Source organism: Urocitellus parryii, unplaced genomic scaffold (genome assembly GCF_045843805.1).
Source record: "Urocitellus parryii isolate mUroPar1 unplaced genomic scaffold, mUroPar1.hap1 Scaffold_43, whole genome shotgun sequence".
Lineage (NCBI taxonomy): Eukaryota > Metazoa > Chordata > Mammalia > Rodentia > Sciuridae > Urocitellus > Urocitellus parryii.
Genome location: NW_027553833.1, coordinates 4,549,513 through 4,572,944, shown reverse-complemented (window position 1 = coordinate 4,572,944; position 23,432 = coordinate 4,549,513). Strand labels below are relative to the sequence as shown.

The following is a 23,432-nucleotide window of genomic DNA, read 5'->3' as shown; positions in this document are numbered from 1 at the left end:
TCCACTCTTCGACAGCCTGGGAGCAAAGCAAGGATATGCAGGCGATTTCACCCGTCCCCACACCTTGGTGGTGATTTACTCTGGGCCCTCCACTTGGCCCCAGAGGTTTATCACAGGCTTTCCAAGTTTGCGTTGCAAAGGATGAATCTGACAGCACACTGGATCATCTGTCAAAAAGAAAATACATCAGATAAATGAAACATGTCTCCAAATGTCAGAATGCTGTGCGTGACCATGAGTTGGCAAAACGTGACTGACCGCTGGGATTCAGGCTTTGCAGGCTAAAGCCCCCTTACCTAACCAGGGGTTGAGAATACTTGCTCCCCACACCCAGAGCCACTCGAGCATATACCATGCAAAAAGGAACTGAATAGAGTGGAACCAGCATCCTGTGGTCCTTTTTGAAACCCCCAGGGTCGAGACGGCGTGATGTGCATCTACTTTTGGTGAAGACAACCATCACAGGCATCTGTGCAGAAGCTGCTAGGTGCATCCCTGTGGGTGGCCAAGTCGCTGAGGTGGTCTAAGTAAGTCTTAGAAGCAGAAAACACAGCTATCCGGGTTTGCAGTGGGTTTGCAGCAGGAGCCGGGGGAGATGGTGACGATGATGCCTTTCTTTCCCTCCAAAACTCCTGGTGACACTCCATGGATCATCATGCCAACTGGCGGTGGCATCGTTCACTTTTGTTTTGTCCCAGAGCTTGTCCTCAGAGAGTAAAAGAGTCCCCTGCTAAATTCTGCAACTATGACACCCTTTTCCACCACGTAGGTGTCGGCAGTCTTTGACAACTGTCCACAGCTTCTCTGCTCTGCCTCGTCTCGTCGGGATAGTGTTCAGACCCCGGCTTGCCGACTCTTCAGCGTAGGCTTCTCCACTTCCATCTGTTGCACCACTGAACCGGCCCATCTTTGGTACTGCTTGGTTCCTCTGCCCTGCTCCCCAGAGAAGGATAAAGTGCAGCCTGATCAGGCCGTAGAAGTCATAGACCATGGTGATGTTTTCCTGGCCGTGTACCAGGCTCAGCCAAACCTAGCGCTTCCATGTAGCACTTGCAAGACCTGGTGCTCTTACTGTGCAACAGGTAGAGACTGTCCACGGCAGCCCTGGCAACCTGCAGCAGCGCAGTCTCCAGAGCCCACCCTGCTGCACAACACCCCACCCCCTCCACCCCTGCGCCCGCCGCCCCATGTGACCCGCACCAAAAGGCTCTATTTTTTCAGATATTAAATATTTGAAATCTATTTCCTGATATTAAGAATGCCTTTTCTTGTGTCTGAATTTTGTTACTGTTAAGCAAGTTTTCCTCATTTCTGAATTCTAAAGGACTTCATTTTGTCCAGATAAAATCTGCAATGAAAATTTTAGCACCAGAAAAAGGAAGAGGAAGAGGAAGGAAGGGAGAGGGAAAAGAAGAAGAAGATGGAAATATTTTGACCTAGGTGTGGTTGCCCATGTCTGTAATCTCAGTGACTCAGAGGCTGAGGCAGGAGAATCGCAAGTTCCAGGCTAGCCTCAGCATTTTAGTGAGACCTTAAGCAACTCAGTGAGAGCCTGGCTCAAATTAACAATAATAATAATACTAGACTGGGCATGTGGTTCAGTGGTACAGCACCCCTGGGTTCAATCCTCACTATAAATACATACATACATACATATATACGCACAGATATTTTGAGAGGAGAGAGTTAAATTTGTGAAGAAAAATAACATTAACACTGTTCAGATTTCCCACTTTCCCACTGAAGAAGCTCAAAGTTCTTTCCATTATTTCACATGCAATGTGTTTCATTCATTAGGCTTTTCTAATTTGCTTTCTTTTGACATGTTGTGTTTTTGCCTAGGTGTTTGAACTTTCATGTGTATTTTGGAGTGTTGTATGTTTTCATTATGATTCTTATCGATGATGCATTGTTGACTACTGTTTTAAATATGCAAATGTAATTTATTTTAAATATTTTGTAGTAGATGTCTAATTTATTTTCACTTTAAAGACCATTTACTTCGTAATGATGAAACTCTAAAATGTATTCATACTTGATTCATGGTGTAGTATGATCAATATTTATGTTCCCTTTTTAAATTGAAGTGGATGTAAAATTTCTCATTATTGGATGGAGGACTTCATATATTTCTACCAGATGTCAGATCGTGTTTGTTAGTAATATGACCCAAATCTCCCATGCCTCATTTAGTTTTTGTCAACAAAAACTTCAGGTACCGTCATCAATGTGTAACCATCTTTGTCACAAGGTGAAAATCACAAATTCTCCTTCAGCTCTGTCAGCACTTACATGTTTATTATTATATCATCCTGATCAGTTAGTAAGTTTATCAGAATGTATTTTCCTAAGTCTATTTTCTTTAAGTCTAGTTTGTCTGATTTTAATGTAGTCAAGCCTTCCTCTTTTAATTAATTTGGGGCTTGATTTGAATTTTCATTCTCTTATCATGCTGGAATTTTATCTGACAATCTTCATATTCTAATGGAAATGTGGAGCCACAGAATATGCAATGCAATTTCTAAGATATCAGATTATATTTCTATTCTAGCTTTTGTGGATTCTATTTCCCCTAGTTTTGATATATTCTATATATTTTCTAAACCTAGAGTACTTATTGGACTGCTTCATTTAGTGCACATCTCTTTTCTCTTTGCTGCAATCTTGCTTTCATTGTTTGCCAGGTACTTTACACATTTTAATAATTAAACAGGTATCCACGCCCTGTCTTTAAAAATACATGGACTTGTAGATCCCTAATTTCTGCTTTCTGCCCACAGTATATACTATGATGTCCGATATTCAACTTTAACTTTGCATCTACCCCTTTTGAGCAGTTATTGTTTTATATTCAATCTCTATCACATTTATTCATGTTCAACAGTTTGGCACTTGTTTTTTGTTTTTTTTGTTTTTGTTTTTGGTTTTTTTTTTTTTTTTGCTTTTTTTTCTTTCAAGAATCTGGGACCTTTCAATTATATCATTCTCAGTCTCCCTGAGGTGTATCCTTTAAAAATTCATTAATGAGCATCTTTTGAAAAGAAGAAAACCTTCATTATTTGGTCAATTCGCATACATTTTTGAGTCACACTAATTCACAAAACAGGTACTAAAATGTTTTTAAATTTACAATTTAAAGTTGACAGTTAATTTTTCTCCTTACTTCATTTGTACTATATGTTTTTAAATTTTGGTCCTTCCTTGCTGCTTTGAGAAGTCATTCCCTATAATAACCTATCTTTAGTTTGCCTGTGTTTGTGGATGGGTATTTGTTTATTTGCATGGGGCGGGGGGGGGCACTCTCTAAATCTGAATAGTGGAGCCCTTCATTAGTTCTGCAGAATCCTCACCTGTTATTTATTTTTCCATTATCTCCCTCCTCACTTGATGGAATCATATTAGTTGCACTGTAAACCCTTCTACCCAACCTCTATATCTGTTTACCTCACTTTCAGTTGAGCATTTAAATTCTATAAATGTTAATTTTAATATCTGCAAACTTTGCAATTCCCGTTCTCCAATATTTCTCTGACTTTTGCTCACTGTGTCTTGTTTCCTCAAATGTTTTGTGATTTTTCTATAAATCATTATTTTTTGGACGCATTGTTGATGGGAATCATTTTGGACCCTGATGAAGAGACCGTGGGCGATCCACAGAGGTTTCAGAGATGGTTTGCTTTTGGAAGCCACTTGAGGCACTGCAAACCTGAAACTTATTAAACTGAAGATTTGGGGTTGAGTTATTTTGAGCCATGGAGGTAATATTCACTCAGTATGTATTAATGTGGGATTGAACTCGACGTGAGGAACTCCCACAGAAGGCTTCTCTCCCTCTCCTACCTAGAGTCCAGATCAGGGGAGGGAATGCCTTCTCACAGCACGGTCCAGGGAGTGGGGCATTTCTTCCTAGAGGACAAACAGAACAGATTGCTTTGAAGAGTCTCCTTGTGAGCCAGGGTTTCTGACCAGAGCTCCCACCTGTCATAGCCCCTGGCTTTGTCTTTGCTCCCTGCCTTGGAACCTAAACAGCAGGCTACCAGCAACTTTATTCCTCTGCTTCCAACCCTCAAGAAAGTGGGCAGATGAATTGCAAGCTTCCTCCGCCTGCACTGACATCTGAATGGAACTGCACAGGAGGTCTGAGTTTCTCCTGAAAACCCCTGAGCTGCCTGTTGGCATCAGTGTTCTGTGAGCTTATATAAATCTCTTTGGTGAGATGTATTGCTTTCTATATTGACCAGGTATTGTTATCAAAAGACAGCTAGAACTGGCTTCAGAGGGAACTTTAGCTGGGCATAGTGTAAATCCAACAACTCAGGAGGCTGAGGCAGGAGAATCTCAAGTTCTAGGCCAGCCTCAGCAATTTAAGGAAGCCCCAAGCAACTCAGTAAGACCCCGTCTCAAAATAAAATATAAAAAAGGCTGGGGATGTTGCTCAGTGGTTAAGCACCCTTGGGTTTGATTACCAGTACCCAAAACACCGAAAACAAAAACAAACAAGAAACCTTAGAAAATTGTTGCTACCTTATTACCAATCCAGAATTATTGTTAATAATCAGGAGTAGAAAATATTTTCAAGCTTAAGATTTTATTACATTTTTTAAAATTTATTTTTAAATGAAGTTTCATGTTGCTCAGCGTATAAACATTTATTTATTTATGGGGTAGTGTTATAATCGCATATGTGTATGTAATGTGTAACAATTAAATCAGGCAATAAACATTTCCATCTCCTTAAACATTTCTTTGCAATAGGAACCTTCAATCCTCTGTTTTCTTTTTGGTTTATATGTAAATATTCAACATTAGAAATTTTATGTTTGTCATGAAATAATATTTATGTTTGTCATGTAATTATAATTCTTGATATAATCTTCAGTTTTGTCATTCTAATGAATTTTTTAAGTGAAATTATTTTATTTTTTCAATTTTTTAAAAATTTTTTTATTATTAGTTGTTCAAAACATTACAAAGCTCTTGACATATCATATTTCATTCATTTGATTCACAATCTTCTGTTTTCTAGTTCTTTACAAAGTACAGGATTGTTTTAAATTATAATTACCCTGCTGTATTGTAGAACACTGCAACTTATTTTAAACCCAAACCAAGAACTGAAAACCTTAATTAAATCCCCATGTGGACTATTATTAGTTTCTTAGGGTTGCCATAACAAAATACCACAAGCCAAATTAGTTAAATAGTAAAAATGTACTTTCTCACAATTCCGGAGATTGGAAATTCCAGGTCAAGACTGCAGAAGCTGTGCTTTTTCCTGATACCTACCTTTTGTGTACTCTCAGGGTCTGTTCTCGGCTTGTACACTCTAGCATCTCTTCCTATCATGACACCAGTTCTATCAGACTGGGCCCCCGCCTTATGACTTTGTTTAACTGGAATCACCTCCTTTTTTAGTCAGCTTTTTTTTGTTGCTATGACCAAAAACACCTGACAAGAATGATTTTAGAAGAGGAAAAGTTTATTTTGAGGATCAGAGTTTCAGCGTTCTCAGTCCATAGACGCCACATTCCATCCCTGAGGGTCCCAGGTGAGGCAGCGCATCCTGGTGTAAGAGCTCAGCGGAGGAAAGCAGATGGGAACCAGGCACCGAGAAGCAGAGAGAGAAACGGCTCCCATCACTAAGCCCCCCCAAAGCTCCACCCCAGGGACCCACCTCCTCCAGCCACACCCTACCTGCCTCTGGTTACTACCCAGTGAATCCCTATTGAGGGATTAATGCACTGGTTAAGACGCTCCTATTCCAACCATTTCACCTCTGAACTCTTAAATCCTCTCACACGTGAGCTTTGGGGGGGTCACCTCCTGTATAAACCGTCACACCTCCTTATAGATGCATTTCCTAACAGTCCTATTGGGAGCTAGGGTTTTTTCATTTGAACACAATTCAGGCTTTAGGATGCAGTAAATAAACCTAAGTCAATAGACCTGATTTTTAAAACAATACCTGTGGGTTTGAATTTTAAGGAGATGTGAAGAAATCATAGAATTGCTATCAGATGGTTGGAGCCTCACCACCTGAAGCCTTCTTTTTGTCTAGCAATCTCTTCTCTACCTCTGCAGAACAGACATTGCATATGTATTATCTCTTTGGAGACATTCAATCCTGGAAGTGATACACATGCTGTGCCTTGTTTTTCATCAGAGATAAAGGTCATTCATGGCTCAGTGGGAACACAGAGTGAAAGAAAAACAGGTTTCTGGGAAGACAGGAATGGCCTGGAGGCAATAACCCTGAGCTGTATTTGAGATTGACTTGGAGTGAGAGTCTTTTGAGAAAAGTTGTGTGGGGGTGAGGTGAGTGAATGCCTTTTATGGATTGGATCGTAATCCATACCGTGTGTTTTCAAGTCAAAGGAGCTCAGGTAGAGGGCAGGGCTGACTTGTTGCTGTATCAAAAGGTGTGGATGGCTGGCGATGAAACCATTTCCTGGTGGACGTGGATATCAGATCAATGTTAAATAAATGACTAAGATCATTTATCTGAAGTATGGTGCCATTGGTTTTATATGTTAAGAAATCAAACAGACCATAGGTACTTTTTGAAACCTACTTGTGCTATCGTCAATGAATTCAGTTACAGTTTTTTGAGATGTTCCAGGGGTAAAACTGAAAACCATCCCAGGCTGAGGATTGATTGCCGAAGCAGAGAGACTATGGCATATCCAAGCCAGCCAGCATCTGTCCGATGCAATCATATCTGTCAACTGCATCTGGAGGCTGCAGATTCCAAGCAGGCTGAACACCAAGTCCTGAAATCTAACCTCAGGTTTCAAGTGGATATATATTTTGTGGTGTTATTCTGGTCCTCATTTATTATTGTCACAGAACCACTGTTCAGTTGAGCATAATTCATTGCAGCTGGTGGTCTTCAGTCCGCAAAGGCCAGGAACAAGAATAACTCCAGTTATGGGATGTAGTAACATTCAATTGTGTATATTTTTGGTTTAGAGTCGATTCAAAATATTTGGTGGTGTTTCAGCCTTTAAATTGATAGCTTACCTTCTCTGCCTGGACTTAGGAAATATCTAACTTAAAGAGAAAAAAAGCACAAGGAATTAATTCCTCCATAAATGTACATGTTTTATGTGTCTAGCAGTGGAAATGGTAAAAAAAAAAAAAAAAAAAAAAAAAAAAAAGAGAATGGATCACAATGAGTAATGAGTAAGACAGATCCTTTATGGTTCTTTATTCCAAGATGCATTTGGGAGCATATATTCATTTTAGGGTATGAAAAGACTAATAATCCTACATTTATGAACTGGATATAGCAGAGGGCATTGTTAGGAGGAAAAGACTGTTATTGTCACTGATTTTATGATTGAAAAGTTTTTCTGGAATGGGAATGTTGGGCAGGGAGCCAGACTCCGTAAAGCTTTACTCTTTTAGTACTCTCTAGTGGGCTAGATAATTTTCTGTGACCCTGGTAAAACTAGAATCCTAGAGTTTTTGAGTTGCAATTTCTAATGTTCATAATTTGGTAGACACTTGTACACTAAGTACCTCTCTGTAAATTAGATGGAAACTATTCTAAGATGGTTAATTAAACTTCAAATTGGCAAGCACTTCTCCATATTTATATGGAGATTAAAACCCATATAGCAACAATATTAATATCCATCTTTACTGGGAGGTCAAGTCTGCCAGGACCACCCCAGAATATAATAATAGTGACTACAGTGAATAAAATATGTGGCAAGACCTCAAAGAGATACACATGAAATTTGCTTTTAAAAATACTGACCTGAAAATTCATTAAACTTCTATTGGATGGGGCAAAAATTCTGAGCAACTGGTCTTCTAAGAGCCTCCTTTGAATTGTATTTGAGCACAATTGTGAGATGCCTCCAGAAGTTGTTATACTCGAATTCGGGATCCCCAAAAGACCACCAGAGACAGAGATCGATGTAAGCAGCAAAGAGGTGTTGATTGCGAGCTAGCTCCGGCTCTGCGTGCACACAGCAACTGGTGACGCTGAGAGGCCCCGAGCCCAGGGTTTGCAGCAGTTTTATATATTCTTTGGAGAAGGCAGGGACTTCACATACATCGTAGCATCTCTTAGCAAATCCTCACACACCGCGGGAAAATCAAATAACAACTCTAAAACATGATTAGCACATTCACTGGAGGGAACAAGTTGGGTAGGGTGATTGGTTAGTACAAGAGGGGGTTTCCTTTGAACTGATTGGTTTAAGCCAAGAGGGGTGTAGTGCTGAACTACATGGTTTCCCAACATGTTATCAACCACCATAAACTACTGGGGGGTCACCTGGCATCCCAGGTATTTCCCTGTCTCATGCTGATTGGTGGTTGCTAGGGGGTTGCTATGGGTCCCCACCTAGCCTGACTGAGTCAGGGACACCTGGCGCAGCAGACCTCTCCTGTTATTTGTAGACAAACAACTCAGCAGGTGGGAATGTGCCTAGGAGTGCTCTGTGGGTCTTTCCAAAGACAAGGGTCACGCCCCCTTCCTTGGACAGGCTTTGCTCTGAGGTAGAGGCTGGTTTTTCAAAATCAGAAACCCAGAAGCTTCATTCCAGCAATATCCTTCTGGATCTTCATTATTCTGAGTAAGTTACAAACATAATTGAACTATTGAACATGAAGTAGGAAGAGGGAATCAGAATGTACCACCCCCAAATACTACTTTGGCGTGAGGATTATTTCCATCTGTAAGTAACTGAAGATCAACAGCTGTAAGAAATCTCTCCTGCCAGAGGAGAAGAAGTGTTTCCAGAGAAGCGTCCGAGGACTTTATGAGAGGAGGCACAACTCGGCTCAGAATCAGCGAGGCTCTTGGCAGATGTGATAGAAAAGGACTTCCGCGCAGTCAGCAGGAGGCACAAACAGAGGTTTACTTAGGGAATAGATCCACACATTCGGGGCAGAATGTGGGCAAATTAAAGAGAGAGACATGTCCTAGAAATTCCTGGCTCTTCTTTTAAAAGAAATTCAGTGAGGGGCAGACATGGACAGGCATCTAGGAATAGTATCACCCGACAATCTCAAGGTGGTTTCTGGAGCACTGGTAGGTTTAAAGAGTTTTCAGCCATTTGGGAGTCACTGTTCTGGAAAAGAGGTTTATGGAGTGACAGGTCTGGAAAAGTATGCAGAACTTCTCAATTGAAGTCTTCTCTTCTTGGCCTTCCTTCATATTTCTTTTTAACCTAATTTTTGGTTTTTTATCTTACCTCATGCCTCCCTCTTTTCTTCCTAAATGCAGGTCCTATATTTTTGTTGTAAATGTGCCCAACCCTCCCTTGTCTTCCAGGAGGAGGAGAGCGATTCTTACCTTTACAGATGGAGAGCCAACATGGAGACAAGTGTGTATCACTATACCTAGCTAAAATCATCCTCATTCCCCATTAGCTCCCCCATGTATTTCTTGGTCACTTCTCCATGATTTGTTGTCCCTGGAAGTCCAAACTGTCTTTGTTCAAATAAAACACAATCCCCCAATTTTAACTACATGAGTTTCACTTCTTTTCTGAAAACTCTCTTGTACACAAACATTAAGGAAGAATTAGCACCTTTGCTCCTGAGAATCTATCTTTTGCTGGTTTGATTCACAGGCCCCCAGACTAGAACATAAGAGAGGTTGGAAAAAGTCTTTCTTCCCTAACACACACATTCGACTAATGAGAGTAGAGGGAATCTATTGAAAGGACACAGGGACTAGATTGAAATTTTCAATGCCACCATGTGAGTAATCCCTTGCGCATAAATTTTCAAGAAGACGGGAAAAACAACATTTCTGAGTGCATACTTCTTGTCAATCATTGCATTTCTAAATGTAATAAAGCTTAAAAGTAGATCTTATTGTTCCTGATTTCCAAATAAGTTAAGTTTAGAGAGTGTTTGTTCATAACTTTCCCAAGGACACACTGATCTCTTTCAGCTTAGCTCCTGCTCTTTCTACTGTATCTCCCTTTTTATTGCGGATGTCTTAAAAGACGGCACTCTGTGTCCAGCACAGGCCAGGCTGAGCTGATAAAGCAGGGTCATAGTGTGTGAAGTCGCAGATGCACATACTTTTCCCTGAAGTCCTCTTCCACCCAGTTTATGTTCCTTGAATGGGTGACTTGGGGGTTTTACAATTTACTGATGCACTTTCTCATTTTGCAACAAAGAAATGTTGGCTTAAAATATAATATTTAGGCTAAGTCAATTCCTAATCAAATTCCTGTAGAGTCTTCTCTTGGTTTCATTTTGGCACCATGGCCTTTGGAGGCAACCCCCCCACATCTTCAACCTGCTTCTATTTAAGAAGCTGAACGTCTTGTACCCTGAGTTTGCACACCCCTTCCCTCTGATTCCATGACTTTCTAGTGAGTACTGCGTTAAGCTTGCCCAGGTTCCTTGTGATTGCCAGATGAAACTGGCAATACCGCCTTCAAGTTCATTTTTGCCTCTGATTTTGAGGGATATCCTATCTTCAGCACTCTTCTCCAGAAAGATTTCTGACAAGTAAAGTAAAAAAAAAAAAAAAGAAAAAAGAAACTCTTAAAAATTCGGAATCTGTCATACTGCTTTGTCATCGCCCTCAAACACCTGCCTGCCTGTCTGTTAACTTTCCATCACAGGATGACAATTCCATCTATTCACTTTCTTAAATTATTTTCCCAGCGAGTATCGCTGCTTTCAGTTGGGGACATGAGGACTGGTGACTCTTAGGGACACCTCTGTGCACTGATGTCTAACCGGGGAAGTCCCCTCAAGCCTGGGTGTCGAGTGGAGCTTCTAGGCTCATAAGTCTTAATTTTTGCATTTTAGTATGCAGCGTCTGCTTCTATCTCAGAAGTCTCTTGAATTAAGCTCATATGCTTTTTATGACATAAAACCTTGGTTAGTTAAATTTTATCTACATACCAAAAAAAAATATGTTTGGGCCTACAAAATAATTTCTTTTAGAGTTCCTTTGAAGAGCAATCATCTTTGTTAATTTGGCTGTATCTTTACGGATCCTTAGATTTGACCAATTTTGGACAAAGAACTATTAATGTCGAGCAAAAGAGATTGACATTTGAGTGTTTCAGATTTGCTTTTGTTTGTTTTTAATCAGAGCAAGTGTACATATTTACAGTTTGAACAGGTGAAAGAGGGTGGGATGAACTGAATCCCAAGGGAAGCCCAAGCTCATCTGGGGGACAGGCCTGGCTGCTGGTCAAGACTCACAGGCAGCAGAGAGACCCAAGCATCCGGGTGATGGGTCACAGCCAGGCCCTGAGGTTCTCCAGTAGGAGCATCAGAATAAGTGCCATAGAAAATGGGACCAGTCAGCACCTGACTGAGAGGAGCTTGAATCCAGGGCCTCTTTCTGTGGTTGAGGAAGAACATAGTGCATGTGAACTCAAGGGTGTGTTTGTGTGATGTGTATGTGTGTAATGTGCATGTGTAGAGTGTGTGTGGTATATAGGCATGTGACATACATAGGAACATGCAGGGTATGTGCATGTGTGACATGCAAGTTGTGTGTGTGCTGTACACATACATGTGCCACATGTGTAGATGTGCATGCCGGTGTGTGTACGTGTGTGCATACTGTGTGGGTGTCAGTATGGTCAAGTATGTGTATATGTGTCCATGACTTTATCCTAAATAAGATAAAAATAAAACTTTATCAAAACAAATAAATCCCCACAATAATGTTGAGGACTGAACCCAGAAACTCAATGGATGATCCAAGGAGAATAGTTTGATTCAAACTATTAAAAAAAAAAAAAAACTATTGAAAAAAAAAGGAGGTTATTCAAGCTCTCTTTGTCTAAAGCCCAGGTTGGTGCGGGGACTGGAAGGGGGTCAGGATCAGGCCCAGGAGTGGATCCAGCTGTGAGAGAGAGCAGCCTGGGTTAGAAGGAGGGTGGATTACCCCTGGGAAGCACCTCCGTCCCCAGGCCTGGGCACAGCTGCACCTCATTCCCCCACAGGTAAAGGTGGGATGTGATCACCTCCACATTCTAATCCTTTCCTAATCCTTTAGCCCTCTGAATCTAAAGTAAAACATTTCTAATACTGTTTCCTGGGCACTGTAAAAAAGTGATTTGTTACTCAAAGGGGGAACAGAATTCCTCGAGTAGAAAATGAAGTAGCCAAATTGTCACGTTACGAAAGGACGTGGTGGTGGAAGTGCCTATCGACTTCCAGAAATAAACCACGATTAACTGAGGGGCTGAGAGTAGCACAGGACTTGCTGGGATGATATGCAGATAAAGCTCCACCCTTCCCTCTTTGAGGCTCATTAGATCTCAGATATAATTAAAACCCAATAAAAAAAGAAGAAATTTCATATTTATTTTTGTCAACTTCTTGTAATTTCACAACATAAAAAATATGGCAACAATTCTGAGGTTAAGAAGTTTACTACAAAGAGACTCAGTAATTATTTTGCCCATGCAGCTTCACAAAGAGAAGCTTTATAATATTTTCCACTTAGTTGTGTTGTGGATTATCGTGTTTATTTTCAGACTTGATCTCTTCCTAGGAGGGGTAGATTGGCCACCTATCTCACTTGGGCAATATTAAGATGATTTATGAGTCTAATCTTCGTATTAACATGGGCCTAGAGGCTATTTAACAAGCAAGCGTTTGTGAGCATAATAAGAAATACAATGTAACAGATGGGAAGCTCTCATGATTTAGATAGCTCTATTGGTTTCATGTTTTTCCCACATTCCCATCTGAGCAGAGTATGAAGATGGATGCTTTTTTTAGTTCAGTCCTCTTAACCCTAATTGTTTCTTTCTTTCTTTTTTTTTTTTTCTGCTTTGAAGTTCAATTGCAGCTTCTAGCAGCATTGTCCATTAAACTCGTGATTCCATCTTGTTAAGACAAATACAGAGTTCTTCCAAGACAGCTGGCAAAGCCTTTCTTTTCTGGGTGGATGAGGTAAAGTTCTTTCCATCTCACTTTTCCGTAACTCAAGTTATTTCTTTGCTGCTCTGTTTTTACCTTCAGTTAGTCCATCTAATACAGAGAATGCTGAGTTTGTGTTTGCTGGGATCTTCAAGTTTTACAATACAGGCAAAGTGGAAGACCTTTTGATTGTGTGACGACTCAGTATCATTCACTGACCCTCCCATGAAATTCTGAATCTTACAAAGACAGATGATTTTAAGGAGGAAGAACAATTTTAAATCACTTTTCAAACCACTTTGGCTCCTTGTTTCTGTGTCCTTATCTGTTTAAATACACACTTCTAACTTAGAGGTCTTTAATATTATTTTCTACAAAGAAGACAGAAAGGTCTAGGTGGCTACTGTACTTGATTCTATCCTAATGGGTGTAGAATTTGCCCACTTCATTATTCTCCACAATGACACTGGCCAAGGGAACTGCATGATGGTCATAGAAATTCTCCATAATGAGAGGCCACATTGAATGGGAAACTTTTAAGTCATTCTTGTGGCACAATGTCCTCGCTCTTGGGTTCCTTCTCTAATAGGTTCACAGTTTTTTGTTTGTTTATTCTTCTATTTTACTCAGTCATCCCAGGAGAGTGAACCTTGTCCCTCAGTGTGGGTCGTGGAGCTGAGAGTGGAGGGTGGCCAGCTGTTTTCCTGATATGTTTGCTATTTTTGGAATCTCATTGAGAACAAGCACACTGAGAAGCAGACACTCATGGAGTGTGCACTCGGCTCCTCACCAGATAGCAGATTCCATGAAACATCAGATCTGAGAAGAACAAGAAAATATTGCTCTTCATTGCTAACTTTGAAAACTCGACTTCTGGTCCATTCAACAAAATGATCCCAGACCCATCTCCAAGACTTTGAGATCAAGTAGCTCATTCTGCTGTGTGGGTCCCCGTTTGTCTACACCATGCCCTGCCTCCTTCCATAATGCATTTCCTGGGATTTGCAACAGAAAAGTTTGCTCCTGAAATAAAAGCCCCTTCTCCTGCATCTAAAAATAAGGAACAAATCTAATGTCAACAGTGAACTTCAAATGCAAAAAGGCATTTCTAAGGGATCTGAGTCGTGGTACAGTGTGTAAATAATGAAAATCAGGTAAATAACACAAAATCCCATTTCCACACTGAGAATGTGTATCTGTAGAAATATTTTAGAGACACTGCCTAAATCATCAGTTAGTACATTCTGCAAATATTTATTGAAGACCTACTGCATGTCAAACGTTGTTATGCATTGAGATTGCAGCAGTGAATAAAATAGGTAAGACTCCGTCCCAAACTATTATAATATGGTTGGACTAAAAATAAATAATTGGACAAATTAATGTATACTGTTTCAGAAATTCATAGGAATTGACTGAGATCGTCAGTGCTTTTTGTGTATGTTGGGGAGATAGATAGAGAGAGAGAGAGAGAGAGAGAGAGAGAGAGAGAGAGAGAGAGAGAGAGGGAGAGAAGGGTAGATATGGAGACAGTGGAAGATGTCGAACATAGAAGGCTCACACCTGCTCTCGTTGATATAAGATCCCATGGTGGGCTAAGCCAATTCTGGCACCAGAAGTCTGGATTATGTTCACTTTTGGAGATGAGGAACATGACAGTGACTATAAGGAGCTTTTTTTCCTATTTCTTGGCCTGATTTTTATTTCCATGGGTGACTTATTTATAATAATTCATCAAACCAGATTATTATAATTTGTCATTTGTGTGTGTGTGTGTGTGTGTGTGTGTGTGTATTCCACCATAAAATTTATTTGAAACCAAACCAAACCAGAAAGAAAAAAAAAAGACCTCACTAGGTAGAGAAGACTCTTTGCCTGGCGGCTGGTTGCAACTCCAGACCTTCGATTAACTGGCTGGTGATACTGGTTTATGTCCTTTGATTGTAAATAAGTAGGCAAATAGATAAATATATAAAAGAAACACCAGCTCCAAAAAAAAATCTTGCTGAATCTGACTTAAGCATAATAAGGCATTGGTTGAATGTCTCAAAATGAAAAAAAAATTCAGTTCACACACTCCAATATGCCAGGTTCTCATTTTCCTACCAAAATGCAGTTCTTTGCTATTGGAACCCCCGCTCTGCTGCAGTGATCCAAACTGAACCTGCCCTCAGCACCTCCTTTTCCTTAGGTTGCACACAGGATCTACGTGGAGGATATTTCAGTGGAGTCCTCAGGCTCCTCTGCCAGGCTAGGGTCTCTTAAGATGTCCAGGACCTGTCTCGCTGGTCCCTTGTGCCTGTTGTACTCAGTCCCATCTCATCTGTATCCCTGTCTTACCTTATTGGCTGCACCAAGATCCCTCCTCTCCCCCCAGGTACCAGGTACTCAGTAAGACTCTCTATAGAGTTGTTTTGTCACCCGCACATTCTTCTGGAGGTCTGTGAACCTCCCAAGAAAGAGAAACTAGCTCCTTTCTTTCCCAGATTGCACAGACCTAATTAGGAGTTTCATCACTCCAATCCAGGCTCAGTTTGGGGTGGCTGCAAAGGAGGTGGCAAAATATATGTGTGCTCATGTGCACATGTGCAAGAGATTTTTCACACATGTGTAAGGGTGTTCATGCAGGTATGTGTATGTGTGTGCACTTAAGAGGATAACTGTGCATGTGTGTGTATGATCTTCTGTATGTGTGCATTTATGTTTCCATGTACATGCGCTTGTATGTGTGCGAGTCTGTGAATGTGCAGAGAGGTGTGTGAATGTGTATTTGTGTATATGCACGTGTGAGACTTTAAGTGTGAGTGTGCATATGCATGTGAACATGTGAGAGAATGGATGATTACATGTGACAGTTTACATGTAAGTATGTGCATATGTGAGTGTGTATATGCATAAGTGCTTGTATGAGTGTGTGCATGTGAAAGAATGTGTATACTAGAGTGTGCATGAGTGTATGTGTGACTACAGCAGCATGTATGTGAGCACATGCACACACATGTGTATGTTTGTGTGTGTGTGCATGGCAGTACAATTCAACACTAAAGCTCTCATTGATTTCCCCCTGATTCTCCTTTCTCCCCAGATGGGTCATGTTTATCAAGCCTGAAGGAAAATTGGTCTCCTCTGCCTATTTCATATTGCTGCTGATTATTTCTATGCTCTCCTCAGAAACTTAAATTTTGAACCTCAAAAGGCAGGAAGAAACCAGTTGACTATCACATGGGTGGTCAGTGGTCAGGAATGAAAAACGTCAAGGAAAGAAGAATAGGCTCCTGCTGAGTGCCTTACTGATTTGAAGTCACTCTGCCCTAAAAGTGTTCCTAGGAGTCTCCCACAGGATGGAAAGAACGAGAGCCGTGCTGAGGATGTCAGGAACCGCAGGACAGGGCCCTTCCCACCTGCACCCTGCCTTTCAGCAGCTCTCAGGTGCGTGAGAGAATGACTGCACCAGCTGCAGCCCAGTGTTTTCTCCAGACTGTGCCCTGTCCCATGCTGACGCAGCGCTGGGCCACATGGTATCCACATGTGTCCATGGTGATGTTTCCAGGAAAGGATGATGGTTTGGTGAGCAGCCCCAGGGGGTGGCTGTCCACAGCCAGGTCATGGACCATGCCCTAGGTCCCTGGGGTTCACGTCTGCTGCCCTCTTGGCTTTGAGGTGACAGAAGACATGTAGGCCCCAGAGAGAGCTGGCAGAAGTCTTCATTAGAAGAGCAAACAGTTACGTTAGACAACCAGTGAAGTTCAGAAACGGAGAACTTGATATTCCTCCCTTTCATGGTTAGCCCAGATTTATTATCAAGTTTCTCACAGTGAAAAAATGAAGGAAAATACTCCAGGTATGAAAGCTTGTTAGCAGAAATATGACGGGAATAAACTTTAACAAGCACAGTGACTGCAGTTTAAAAAGTGCACTTCTGTTCTCAGCACTTTAAGCCTCAAAAGAAAGAAAAAAACCTGTGGATTAGGTGTCCAAAGAAGCGTGTTTCCCTCCTCCCTCCCTTACCACCAGGCTTGCATTGCCCTGGAGAATAGCCGCAGTGAAGAGGACCCCAGAGTGTGATCCCTGATCACAGTCACAGTCAATCTTGCATGTCTCTCCCATCACCATGGGTTGGTTGGGGATCGATGGTACCTGGTTCCTGCCAGTTGGACACAGAAGAGACATCTGGGATATGTTTCCTTTCTTTTTAATTTCCATTTTTCATTTGACATATTTATACTTATTTATGGGGTAAAGTATGGAAGTCAATGTATAGACCATGTGCTATGGCCAAATCAGGGCAATTACCAGATCCTTCATCTCAAATATTATCATTTCTAGGTGTTGGAAACCTTCAGACTCTTCTACTCTAGTTATTTTGAAATCTATGATGAACTGTTATAGATAATTTTTCCTATTGTGCTCTAGAACATTAAAACGGCTTCTCGGGTCCCAAAGTATGTTGGTCTCCATTATCCATTCTACCTGTCTCCCTCCCTCACCTCTCTCCGCCTCCAGCGACATTTCTTCTACCCTCTTCTTAAGTGTGGTCAGTGTTTTCAGCCTTCATAAAGGAGGGAAAGAACAAGTAGCCTTGATCTCTCTGTGCCTGCCAGTTCACCTAACATACCTTCTTTTAGTATTTTCCTTCTTAACAATGAGAATCTAGTGGGATGTTCCCATCACCTCCCATCTTTGTTTGGCAGATGCTGGTAAGGGTGGAAATTTTGGAGCCGGTGCAGCTAGCTCCCTCGTATCCAGGAGGTGGCAGCACTACTAGGTGGGAGGCCCTTGTTTTGACACTATCCACAAGCCATGAAGTTCTCCAAGTTTTCAGTGCCCACTCTCTCACTTCTGCTTAAGTGAGGCAATAAACTGTCCTACTATATATCTTTTTTTTTTTTTTAATCCAGCATTTTATTATCGAATGCCATCAGAAAGAGCATTCTCCTTAATACCTTTTGCAGATAAGGATACCTAGACTAGCGGAGATTAAGTGAGCTACCTAATATTGCACAACAGCGACCTATTTTCTGAAGTTAAGCTCAGAGTTTTGAATGAGGCATATTTTTTTTTTTTAGTGTATAGTGACCTTTTTGTGGAGTCACAGAGCTTTAGGGCTTGGTCTCTATTTAACTACAGGTGAGCTCCTCATTCATTTCCAAAGGCCAGGCAGACCCTGAGCATCTGCTCTCATGGCGTATTTGCACCATGCCATGGCTCAGCAGGCAGGGGGTTATTTAAATTCCATGTGAGGCACATGAACCTCCCCCTCCCCCACCAAGGCCACCAACTCTGTCAGATCCTCACGTGACAATCATCGTCCATCAACACGTGCACTCCATCTCTTTCTCAGCCCTGGTGTGGTGGCAGAATCCTTGGTTTTTTTAGGCAGTTGATGCTACCCACTTCTCCAAGTCTTCATGCCCACCTTTGACCCATTCCAAATCAACATCTACCTCCGACTCATGCTGACCTGGAAGGAAGTTCACATTCAAGTGCAAGAGTCAGCCCCATGGGGATGAGGGGACGGCTTGAACAGGTTCCAAGTGACCAGCTGTGGTCCTGGATGGCCCACTCCAGAAGTGCATTTCTGAAGCAAGCCACTATGTTTCCTTCTCAGTCAGATGCACACTAGATTGAGATTCCTCACAGCGGGGTCATTACTTTGTCAGTTTAGGTTTGACTTTCCTTAAGAAGAATTCAAGGGAAAAGCAGTAATTAACCACCTACCATGTGACAAGTATCGTCCACATACTGGGCCATAGAGCAGATAAGGCAGGAGAATTCTCTGGAAAATAAAAATTTAATGGAAGAATCCAGATCAATAAAAGAATATAGAGCAAGGTGGGGCATTGGCGATGGAGTCAGATCTAGGTGGTGGGAAAAAACAGGTGCTGAGTGGCAGGGAGGGGCTCTTTCTCTCACACACTACTGAGCTCCTGGTGGCTTCTCTGCCACCTCCCTCCTGGGCCTCTGCACAGCTGGCAGCAATGACATCTCTTCTCCCGAAACAGAATTGACAATGCCAAGTCCTAAGTTTAAGAATTAAAAGGTAATAGAAGATAACACTTATTGTGTGTGTGTGTAGGTTCCTACATCAGTGGAGATTCTGTAGCCCACGTTTCATGTGGAGCAGAACACTAGTTTTGGAAATTGCCAAATGTAGGTCATTAAAACTTGTTAATTCTGCCGTATCAAGGAAAAGCCTATTAAGCCTGGAATTTGGGGCTAATTTATACATTGGGGACTGAAAAAAAATCCTGATATATGCTCAGATGAGTTCCTCAATCAGATAACTTCTGTGAGAATGTTTCTAGAGGGTAGAATGAAGACCGAGTAACTATTTCTTGTCATCAGGCTGGTTCATGAGACTTGAGGGCTCTGTTATTACCCCAGGAGTGGCTGCAGGCTACATTAATGAGGAATGTTTGGAGACATTTACATTCTCATATCCCCCTCAAAGCAGGTGCTGTATTTAGGGAAGACTCTTATTTTATGATTCTTTAAAATGAGAGTGAACACAGGAAGTTTCAATGTGACAGTAGGAATGGGTCAGGCCTCAGAGGCCTCCAAGACGTCCCCCAGCACCCAAAGGGACTGGGACACCATGCTTCCTAGGCCTGCCACCAGAACGATCTTGTTTTCCCTCTGAAGCTCTCCAACCTGCTAGTTAGATAATTATAGCTTCTTTCACTGACCGATGTCAGAAAAGGCTTTTGAAAGGAATGCTGAATTAGAAAAAGGGAAAGAAATGACTTCATAATGGATTAAATACTGGTGTTGGGAGCAAACGTGTGCTATTTTTACCAGCGCTGTTTTCTCTTTTCATTGCTCTGTCTTTACCAGAGTCAATATTGCATTGCATGTTTCTTAATGAAGGGCTGGCTTTAAAGCTCAAGTGCTTTGAACTCCCGGTGTCTCCATTCAGCTCAGCTGGAGCCCCTGCACCGCCCCTGTGTGCTGATCACGGGGATCGCTCAAATGACAGGACATTAGGGCAAATTAGGGCGCTCAGTGTGGTGAAAGCTCAAACCCTCAGTGAAGAATACGTTTTGTTCGCTGGCGACCTCCTGCTGTGTTGCTAAAGTCGTGTAATTGCACCTCGATCTGCCCTCTCCGTTTCTGTGAGGAGATACAGTGGATACCTACACAAAACAGTCCCAGAATCAATATGCATGAAATAAAAAGAGCAGCCAGATGAATTTGCCTGCAGGCTAGAACAGAATAGAAATGCTTTGCGAAGGTGTTTGCTCCTCCATCAGCCTTTTATTTGTTCGGCAGCTCCTAAACTCCTGACATTTTTATGTGGTGGTAACTTACACTCTGCTCTTTGTGTACCTCAGGGTTTCCTGAAAAACCCACCAGGGAAGAAGGAATATGAGAGAGGAATGGGAAAAAAAATGAAATAATCTTGGGCGATAGAGCAGGAAGATTGCCCAGGAACAATAGAGCTCATTTATCAGTATGGGAAGGGTCACTTTAAAAGAGATTCAATTAAGAGCTCTCCGTGTATGTGTGCACCACACACACATCACAAATATGCACACAAAAATGCGCAAAACTCATCAGATTAGCCCAGTTGGGTTGTCTGTGGCATCCCTAGATTTAAAATGAGGGCACTTGCTTAATCCAGAAACTCAGTAGGGCTGATTCATCTAATCAAGCTGTCTCTGGGCACATGGAGCCCCAAAACAAAAAGATGATAAAACAGCATCCCTTTCTTAACTTGAGAATACAGAGCTGTGCGGGCAAGAATAAGCATCCTCCTCTGTAACGGGAGCTGAGCAGGAGGAAGAATGTGTCCACTGAAGTAGTGTCTCTAGACTGGATGATGAACATCCCAAGAGTTGGCCCTTAAATACCAAAGCCACATATTTAGTTCTCAATATTTCTTTGTGTTTTATAGGACGGAGACGGGTACATTTCAGACACTTGATTACTCTTTGTTGAGTAAGTCCCTATCCCTTGTTCAAGCAGAGCTGGGCCTCTTCCAGGCATGGCTGTTAGTGCGGTGGACACCAAGGCCCAAGGATCCCTTCTGTCCCATTGACACGGTTTCTCAGCAGTGTTGCCCAGGACTGGAGGAAGGAGGGCTCAGAACAGGAGCTCTGGGGAGAGACTGCAGCCTGGCAAAACTCCCACGTCCTGCACTCAGGCACTATGCAGACTTGGGGGGCTGAGATGATTATCAAATCCCTGTTTTCCTCACTTGGAAAAAGTAGATAATATTATCAACCTCACAGAGAGGATGAGATGAGTTCACACATGTTGAGGAGGTTAGTCCTGGAGACTCATCAATAACTCAAAACCGTCAACTACTTTCTGATAAGTGATCTACCCCCCAGTTTAATTCCCTTGGCCCTTATCTCAGGCTTGTCCGGGTTCCAGATGAGGCTCCCATGCCCTCTTCTCACTCTCATGCTCCTCTCTGGACAAGGTCAGAACCTCATGGTTTTCATGGCATCACATGCTACTGATTCCCAGTAGAGAACTCAGTAGAGAACCAGACAGCCAGTGTTCTCCCCATAGAACATTTAAATGGCCGCCTAAGTCTGCATCCCTATATTAAATGGTAATATAATTTTGCATCAAATTAGCATGTAGTTGAAAAACAAATAAAAAACATGGAGTTAAAATTAAAAAAAAAAAAAAACAGAAACAGCTACTTCTTTTCTACCCTCTCAGTACTCTAGGCCTCTTTCAGACAGCGCCACTTTTATTGGTCAAACCTTTTCAGTCATTGATCCATAGTCACTATATACTGATTTCCTGCTCTGAGAAATAATGATTTAGCCACAGAGAGCATAGCATTTCCTCTTTCCTGCCTCCCAATAGTGATATAGCTATATTAATGAATCCATGTTTACGTTGAGAGTATACTGAATACACATTATTTATATATGTTTTGATGTATATGTAATAGGTGCTACATATATATCAATTAGTATTCTAGTATAACATTCCTTCACAAATTATTTTGTTTTGTTTTACAGATTTTTTTGTTTTTACAGTGGGCATTTCTAACTGGATTTCATCCTCTGCTCTTGAGAAGCTGTTTAAGTTGTTCAGATTCTCACCAATAGTACACAATTTCAGAAATTAGATTTATTTTGAGGGGGAGGGTTTACCCGCTTTTAGTGCCACAAACGGAACCCAGGACCTCCCACATGTTGAGTTAAATATGATCTATCTCTGAGCCGTGCACCCAGCTCCCGAAGTTACATTTTTCTTGAGTATCATCTTTCTAGAGCCATTCATTCCCCTGCATGGTCCTGGACCAACTGCTCTACTTTGTCATTTTGTCATTTATGTTTATTTTATTCCAAAGAATCTTTGGGATAAACTTCCTTCCTCCCCAGCCTCCTCTCTCCTGACAGGATGTAGGTCTTTCTGCTTTGGGATGCTCTCTTTCATTTTGTTGGAACCCTGACATCTAGTAATCCCCTGAGAGATGCTGACAGAATAGGCATTTCTCACTTTCCTATAAATCAGGAAACGTTTTAATTCTAATCTAATAATTAATTTAAAATTTAAAGGGGTAGAGATTCCCAAAATGAGAATGCATTTAAAATTCTTCTGCCATTTTTTTCTAACATTCAATTTTGAAGTTGAGATCTGTAACATCAATAGTTGTTTTCCATTGTTAAGGACTCAGTTATCCTCCCACAAAAGCTTTTTATATATTCATACTTGACGTTTTAGAGATTCAAGATGATGTATCAAGATGCATCTTTTTCAGTCACTGCCATCCAAAGATTTACAATTTTCTGCTCTGAGAAATATTGCATTATTTCTTTAACAGTTTCCACCTCATGATTTTGTTTATTTTTTCATTCTAAAACTCTTGGTTGAATTTCCTTGATGCATGGTTGAGTCTTATATATACTACATTCTTATGCTGTTTAGTATTGTTTTCTCAGAGATTTATCTTTATTTTCCAAGGTCCCTATTGCTTCTTAAAGCTACTTTTCAATTATAGTCACCATTTTTTCTTAGTTTCCATGAGCTTTTTCTTATGCAAATAATTTTTTTTCTCCATAGCTTGCTATTCTATTTGGATATAGCAGCTTAGCCCTGACAATGTTGCCTTTCTCTCTTTGCTGGCCTATGCCCTGGGTGTAACATACTTTTCTTAGAGATCGCTTGAAATGTATTTCTTTTTTGTTTCACATTTCAATATTTACTTCACTGTTTACTGATCCTTGATTGATATCCATGTGCTAAAGGAGATAATAACATCCTTTGCCCAGATCTTGGTTTCTAATACCTTTCTTCCATGATAAGAACCAGGGCTCCTTGCAGAAATGGCCTGTCCTAGGGCTGGGACAGGGAATAGTCAGATGAGTATCTTCTGGTTGCAGAAAGTAAGAAAGTGCTCTCAAAATAACCATGACAATGGGGGCACCTCAGAGATTTAGGAGCCAACTGAAAGAGCCTCCAGTGGCCAGTGCTATACTGTTTTGAGCAGCAAAATAAATACAATCATGCATTTCTTGCTGAGGAGGATATGCTCTGGGAAATGCGTCCTCAGGATTTCATCATTGTACAAATATTGCAGATTGTATTTACGTAAA

At 41.3% G+C, this 23,432-nt stretch overlaps 1 pseudogene; it reads right to left on the bottom strand.

The window, feature by feature from the left end:
• Positions 1–267: 267 nt before the first annotated feature.
• LOC144252476 (inactive hydroxysteroid dehydrogenase-like protein 1 pseudogene) lies at positions 268–16,484 on the bottom strand (annotated as a pseudogene).
• Between the last annotated feature and the right edge of the window lie 6,948 nt (positions 16,485–23,432).